At 37.1% G+C, this 8660-nt stretch overlaps 1 protein-coding gene across 1 annotated transcript in view; it reads right to left on the bottom strand.

Moving 5' to 3' along the window:
- Window positions 1-1637, bottom strand: part of LOC140149297 (uncharacterized) — a 51420-nt gene extending 49783 nt beyond the window's left edge. Inside the window, 1 exon segment of the mRNA XM_072171563.1 lies at window positions 1496-1637. The gene's annotated coding sequence lies outside the window, so the exon portion shown is untranslated.
- Between the last annotated feature and the right edge of the window lie 7023 nt (window positions 1638-8660).

Raw genomic sequence — 8660 nt, forward strand, 5'->3', positions numbered from 1 at the left:
CCTCCAAAGTTGGAGTGCCCCCCCCCCCCCGGGTTTAGGGCCATAACTCATATTAACACTCAGCTTTCGGTTGTTGTTTTTTTGGGTTTTTTATTGTGTTTATTCGTCTCGGTCATATGCTTCGCGCCAGACCTAATAAGACCCCTTCTGTGAAAAACTTGGACACATGGACCCAAAAACATGCCATTTTGACCCATTTGTGAAAAATATTTCTTAGTATATTAATTTTTTGAAAAAACATACAAAAAAATATGAAAAGCAGTTGTTGGATTGATTCTGTATTGATTTCCTAAAAGGTGTGTATTCAAAGATTGCCTGTTCAATTTTTCATTATTTATACAAAATTGTGGATTTTTTGTGATAATTATTCGAGTGGCATTTTTTACGTTACCATGGTTACCTACAAAAACAATTTTTCAAGGCACTAGATAACATTGGGTTATGATGTGATTGTCTCATTAACTATTATTTATTTTCAAGATTAGTAATGCCACTTTTAGTTCCTATAAGGCCAGCATGCTGAAAAAAATGTGGAGGCATTTCTATTTTGGACTTTAAAAAGGACCCGTATACACTTTTGGTTGGATTCGACCATATACATGTACAAGCATGTACAGTATACATGACTCATTGAATGTGTTCTTCTCAGATTGAAATAATCGCATTTAACTTTTGGAATTGTGTAGTGACCTCTCACCGGAACTCAACAAAACATAACCATGAACGTTTTAACATGTTCAAGGATGATTTAAAGATATTTTGCACACATGTGAATGGTACTAGAAACGTTAACTTAAGAGTAGACGAGGTAGTCCAGAAAAGTTGTTTCTTCTCATCTTCTCTGGTTAGTCGAAGCAGCCAAAAATATTTTTCATTATCTAAATCAATATATTATTAAAAAAAGAACACTTCGACGTTTTGCAAAAGTTCATTCTACAAATCATACTTTGAAAACTTGCTTAATTTATTGTTGTTAATGAGTTATGTAGACCCTACCCGGGTTATGAACGTTTTACCATGGACTGTAGAAATAAATCTCTACAGTCCATGGTTTTACAAAAGTGTTGTTGTTTCGGTCCTCATTACAACATAACTCAAGAACCACATGACCTACAAAAGTATCTGTGACTCGCTATGAATTGATGATTGATCAATGCAATATTTGCCAAAGCTCACTACATGCATTGTACCATTCGCAAGATGCTGTTCCGGTGTTGTACCTACCTATTCGCTACATTTCAAAATAGTTGCTAACCTTATGATACGTGAGTATGTTTCAGCTATTTTTGTAGTACCAATACCCAATACTGCATGTACAAGCCACAATACGTTGAGTGATTCAGTGATAGGATTTGGCAAAACTTACCTGATGACCCATAAAACATTCCTCAGAGAAAAACACGCAGTTTGTGTATTTATTCAATGTATGGCCAACTAAGGCCGGGTCAAAAAGTCAAATCCACAAAAACTATACCAGTTTGCTTATTGCACTTACCAAAACATGATTACCCTTAAGTGGAATAAGTACGTGAACTTAGGTAATGTCTAATGTAGATAATGTAGCCATGTACAATAGCTTACAATTTCAAACAGTCTGGTTGAGTTAGACAAGTCGTTGCCTGCGTCCCATGATTATCTTTCCCGGTTCTGGCACTCTGTAGGCCAACACGCAGGTATATATCGTGCTCGTCGGAAATTTCGCGAAAATTAGGGGGTAGGCCTATTGCAGATATCTACAGATTTAGGGGAATGTCGGTGACCAGGGTCAATTTTATGACTCCACTATCGTGTGCAAACATTTTAAGACCCCCCCATCTTGGGTCGAAAAATGTTGCACTATATATAGGCCTAAAGATTGAGCGCACAGGTATATGTTGATTGTGAAGTTAATGCGCGAGCAGCGCGCGAAAGTTTTGAGTTACCAGCCCTTATAATTCTATAATCCCCCTATTTTGGGTGTTAAAATGACCCCCCCTGTTTTGGGTCTAAAAATTCTATGACTCCCGTAACCCGTTATATTCATGACACCCCCCATCCCGAAGAAAATGACAACCCCCTTATACGTTGTCTACAGATTTTGTTTACAAACCCCGATCGCCCGCGGGCGCTCTTGTCAATCCCAACTTAACCTTATACCATACGGGGATCGGATTCACAGTTATAAATGCCAACTTTTATATGTAGGCTATACTGCATATTCTCAACTGACTTCAAATCTTATTTTGATACAAAGTATTTGGATATTCATTCATTCGTTCGTTCGTTCGTTCGTTCGTTCGTTCGTTCGTTCGTTCGTTCGTTCGTTCGTTCGTTCGTTCGTTCATTCATTCATTCATTCATTCATTCATGCATTCATTCATTCATTCATTCATCTTCATTTCATTCATTATCAAAATACAACAGCAAAACAACAAACACAAGCCCAGATCAGGAGATGGCCTAGTATATCAAGCACCCCCTAGCCTTATTAAGTTTCAATACAACACTGCAACAGCAAAAACAAAACGTACCACTAAATATTTGGATTGGTACGCGTGTAATGTTTTGCTTCTAAAATTAATACTTGCACATTTAATATTAAGAAAGAAAAATGCCAACAAGGTTGGCACCAAGCATCGCCCAAAACAAAGATTGAAACTTCGACTAAAAAATATTGACTGTTTCTCATGTTAATATGATGCCATATAATACATGTATCATTATGTCATAACTAAGACCAAACACCCGGGGAAGGGCTTCCACCCCGGCTTCCACCAGCTTCCACCATAGACTCTAGTTGGAGGTGACGCGTATGTAGGCCTATACGGCTGTTAAGACCCCTTTTTAGCACCCGTAGGTGCGATTCGTCCAAATCCAAATTTCGATATTATACGTCAGGGAATAACATTTTTCTTTTTTTGTTGTTGATGGAAATGAAAGATCACCTAAAACATAGTCAGAACTCAACTTGTTCAAAATTATGGATCCGTCACTCTGCCGAATTCATAACGGTAGCCTAGGCCTATGCTCTAGCTGTCATCCAAAGACCACTATATTTATCCATTCGATCTGTAATCCTTACTTTTCAATTAGAAAAACATCATTTGTCGTTTTCATTGGATTCCTTCATGAAGCGCTGAATTGACCTCAATAAATAGTACACTGCAAGAACGCTGTTTAAAAAGTCGTTCAAAAATCGAGTTGTTTGAAACAGGCTGAATACTAGTCCCAAATCGTGGTCATAGACCACAAACCTAGCTGAGACTTTTGTAGATAATAGTTATTTAAAACATTTTCGTAATCATACCTAGAGGTTTTTTTTTTTTTTTATAGAAAGACTTCTGCTCATCTTCTCTGGTGAGACAACAGGGCTGGGGTATCTTTCCATATCAAAGTTTAAAAATCTGTCATATCAATTTCCTCAATATGTTGTTTTGATACAACTTACGAGGGGAAAACTTTGATTTTACAATACTTTCGATATTATTTTTTAACTTTGTAACTTTATTATGATTAACATAACTGTATTTCAAAGCGTCAAACTATATCATTATTCATTATTTTGTCGCAACAAAAATAATCCAGGGAATACAATATTCATTCATATGTTTATTTATTTTTATTCAACCTGGGCCATTTCTACTGGTGCACATGCATTCTAATAATTTGTCTATAATACCTTATACAAACATCATCAAGCACAATTTGTCACAAGATTTGAAAAGTAAATAGCCTATGTACACACTGAACACAATGTACATACAAGCTGTATTTAAGTTCATACAGAAGCTGTCAGTATAAAATGATATATATGACCTTCGCTGATGCTGTTAATTTAGCCCAAAGATTAGGAAAACTAGCAAAACTGGGGAACTGGTACTGTTCAAATAAAAACATCTGCAAATCTTGCTGCAATTTCCAAATAGTATTTCTATTACTTAAATAATTATTTTTGTTATTTCTTTTAATACAAACACATTACTGCCTATGACAACTTTATCGTATTACTTACATATCAAAAGCAAGTAATAATTACAAAACTTGCCGTAAACTATCACCTCTGTGGGTGTTTGGGATATCACCGGCACGAATATTTTCTCAACACTGCGGCATGTGAAAAAGTAGGTCAATAGTCAGAGAATACAGGGCGGGTGCGGCACGCCGCACCCGCCCAAAAAATGTGGAGGCATTTCTATTTTGGACTTTAAAAAGGACCCGTATACACTTTTGGTTGGATTCGACCATATACATGTACAAGCATGTACAGTATACATATGACTCATTGAATGTGTTCTTCTCAGATTGAAATAATCGCATTTAACTTTTGGAATTGTGTAGTGACCTCTCACCGGAACTCAACAAAACATAACCATGAACGTTTTAACATGTTCAAGGATGATTTAAAGATATTTTGCACACATGTGAATGGTACTAGAAACGTTAACCTAAGAGTAGACGAGGTAGTCCAGAAAAGTTGTTTCTTCTCATCTTCTCTGGTTAGTCGAAGCAGCCAAAAATATTTTTCATTATCTAAATCAATATATTATTAAAAAAAAAGAACACTTCGACGTTTTGCAAAAGTTCATTCTACAAATCATACTTTGAAAACTTGCTTAATTTATTGTTGTTAATGAGTTATGTACCCGGGTTATGAACGTTTTACCATGGACTGTAGAAATAAATCTCTACAGTCCATGGGTTTACAAAATTGTTGTTGTTTCGGTCCTCATTACAACATAACTCAAGAACCACATGACCTACAAAAGTATCTGTGACTCGCTATGAATTGATGATTGATCAATGCAATTTTTGCCAAAGCTCACTACATTGTACCATTCGCAAGATGCTGTCCCGGTGTTGTACCTACCTATTCGCTACAGTTCACAATAATTGCTAACCTTAACGTGAGTATGTTTCAGCTATTTTTGTAGTACCAATACCCAATACTGCATGTACAAGCCACAATACGTTGAGTGATTCAGTGATAGGATTTGGCAAAACTTACCTGACCCATAAAACATTCCTCAGAGAAAAACACGCAGTTTGTGTATTTATTCAATGTATGGATCCCACACTATAGATGTTCCATTTTAGCTGGTACACGGCGTAAAACAACTTGATGAGTTTTAGAATTACATGCACGCTTATCAGGCCTGACTCGAACCAGGGAAGTATACTATACGGCAACTAAGGCCGGGTCAAAAAGTCAAATCCACAAAAACTATACCAGTTTGCTTATTGCACTTACCAAAACATGATTACCCTTAAGTGGAATAAGTACGTGAACTTAGGTAATGTCTAATATAGATAATGTAGCCATGTACAATAGCTTACAATTTCAAACAGTCTGGTTGAGTTAGACAAGTCGTTGCCTGCGTCCCATGATTATCTTTCCCGGTTCTGGCACTCTGTAGGCCAACACGCGGGTATATATCGTCCTCGTCGGAAATTTCGCGAAAATTAGGAGCTATTAGGGGGTAGGCCTATTGCAGATATCTACAGATTTAGGGGAATGTCGGTGACCAGGGTCAATTTTTATGACTCCTCTATCGTGTGCAAACATTTTAAGACCCCCCCCATCTTGGGTCGAAAAATTTTGCACTATATATAAACCTAAAGATTGAGCGCACAGGTATATGTTGATTGTGAAGTTAAAGAATGCGCGAGCAGCGCGCGAAAGTTTTGAGTTACCAGCCCTTATAATTCTATAATCCCCTATTTTGGGTGTTAAAATGATCCCCCCCCCTGTTTTGGGTCTAAAAATTCTATGACTCCCGTAACCCGTTATATTCATGACACCCCCCCATCCCGAAGAAAATGACAACCCCCTTATACGTTGTCTACAGATTTTGTTTACAAACCCCGATCGCCCGCGGGCGCTCTTGTCAATCCCAATTTAACCTTATACCATACGGGGATCGGATTCACAGTTATAAATGCCAACTTTTATATGTAGGCTATACTGCATATTCTCTCTTCATTCGTTCGTTCGTTCGTTCGTTCGTTCGTTCGTTCGTTCGTTCATTCACTCATTCATTCATTCATTCATTCATTCACTCATTCATTCATTCATTCATTCATTCATTCATCTTCATTTCATTCATTATCAAAATACAACAGCAAAACAACAAACACAAGCCCAGATCAGGAGATGGCCTGGTATCAAGCACCCCCTAGCCTTATTAAGTTTCAATACAACACTGCAACAGCAAAAACAAAACGTACCACTAAATATTTGGATTGGTACGCGTGTAATGTTTTCCTTCTAAAATTAATACTTGCACATTTAATATTAAGAAAGAAAAATGCCAACAAGGTTGGCATCAAGCATCGCCCAAAACAAAGATTGAAACTTCGACTAAAAAATAAAAATATTGACTGTTTCTCATGTTAATATGATGCCATATAATACATGTATCATTATGTCATAACTAAGACCAAACACCCGGGGGAAGGGCTTCCACCCCGGGCTTCCACCAGCTTCCACCATAGACTCTAGTTGGAGGTGACGCGTATGTAGGCCTACGGCTGTTAAGACCCCTTTTTAGCACCCGTAGGTGCGATTTGTCCAAATCCAAATTTCGATATTATACGTCAGGGAATAACATTTTTCTTTTTTTGTTGTTGATGGAAATGAAAGATCACCTAAAACATAGTCAGAACTCAACTTGCTCAAAATTATGGATCCGTCACTCTGCCGAATTCATAACGGTAGGCCTATGCTCTAGCTGTCATCCAAAGACCACTATATTTATCCATTCGATCTGTAATCCTTACTTTTCAATTAGAACAACATCATTGGTCGTTTTCATTGGATTCCTTCATGAAGCGCTGAATTGACCTCAATAAATAGTACACTGCAAGAACGCTGTTTAAAAGGTCGTTCAAAAATCGAGTTGTTTGAAACAGGCTGAATACTAGTCCCAAATCGTGGTCATAGACCACAAACCTAGCTGAGACGTGTTTTGAAGGTCTCTGGCCCCTGCAAAATGATCCACAAATGTTCCCCTGGTCATGAGGTTTGTTGTCACCGAGTTTGAGCCCCGTATATACTCCTTACAGATGTTTAGAAAATGCAATTCTAAGATTTGACCTCAGATGACCTTTGACCTGGCCCCTGCAAAATGTTCCAAAATTTTCTCCTAGTCATGAGGTTTGTTGTCACCGAGTTTCAGCTCTGTACTCTTAACAGATGTCCAGATAATATAATTCTAAGATTTGACCCGATGACCTCTGACCCGACCCCTGCAAGGTGTTCCATAATGTCCATCTGGTAATGAGTTTTTTGTCACCGAGTTTGAACCCCGTACCTCTTACAGATGTCCAAATAAGGCAATTCTAAGATTTATTCCCAGATGAACTTTTACCTGACCCCTGCAAAAATGTTCTAACATGTTCCCCGGGTCATGAGGGTTGTTGTCACCAAGTTTGAGCCCTGTACCCCTTACAGATGTCCAGATAATGAAATTCCAAGATCCCCTACGAAAACAAAGAGCCAACTTTTAAATGCTCATTTTGTGAGAGCTGGTCATAGTGAGTTACGTCTTTCTGGTTCTGAAACCTCGGAATGTTGTTTAAGCAGAGCACCTAAACAACCCTGGATATTTTTTTCAGTGTAAATAAAGTCTTCTAGAATATGGGTCAATATGGTTAATATTACGTATATCGTATTGATCCGTTCTAATTAAGTTAAAATCGCTTCAAAACTCGGCCTCAAAATCGTTAGCACCGGTTGAATGCGCTATTATGGTCAGCCACAATCCAGGAAAAAAAGGTTGGCACAGTTTGCCTGTCTTTTGGTATATCTCTGCCCCCGCTCCCCCAATTCAATGTTGGACCAAGCCATGTTGTCAACAGGTCCGTGAGACCCTCCAACATTGAATGATGGGGAGTGGGGAAGGGTGAGATATAGGGGGGAGTCTGTACTTCACATATATTGCATGCATGTTTCCCTCGCCTCCCCAATTTTAATAGGGCACGCATTTCCATTGTTTAGTGCAGGTGTGCCAACTATTAATTTCCTGGGTTGTCCGAATCAATTCCAAAAATATCCATCTAATTTCATATTTTGGCTTGTAAAATAAAAACCGTTAAAGGTATAACCACCAAATTTTCAGGAAATAATCCTCACATGCATATCAATATATGCAAATAATATTAACAAAAACTATTGTGAAATAAGGTATAAGTCAAAAGAATGTTTTATAATTGCCGATTATTTTCGAAGTTTAAAGCTATGATAACTCGTCCAAAATATGCATCTAACTTCATATTTTGGTTTATAAACTAAAACCATAAAAGTTATGACCACCAAATTTTCAGGAAATAATCCTCACATGCATATCAATATATGAAAATAATATTAACAAAAACTATTGTGAAATAAGGTATAAGTCAAAAGAATGTTTTATAATTGCCGATTATTTTCGAAGTTTAAAGCTATGATAACTCGTCCAAAATATGCATCTAACTTCATATTTTGGTTTATAAACTAAAAACCATAAAAGTTATGACCACCAAATTTTCAGGGAGTAATCCTCACATTCATATCAATATGTAAAGTTCATATTGATAAAAATATTGTGAAATAAAGGATAAGTCAAAAGAATATTATATGATTGCCGATTATTTTCGTAGTTTAAAGCTATGATAATTCTTCCAAAAATGCATCTAATTTCATA

This window comes from Amphiura filiformis, chromosome 3 (assembly GCF_039555335.1).
Source record: "Amphiura filiformis chromosome 3, Afil_fr2py, whole genome shotgun sequence".
In the NCBI taxonomy this organism is placed as follows: domain Eukaryota; kingdom Metazoa; phylum Echinodermata; class Ophiuroidea; order Amphilepidida; family Amphiuridae; genus Amphiura; species Amphiura filiformis.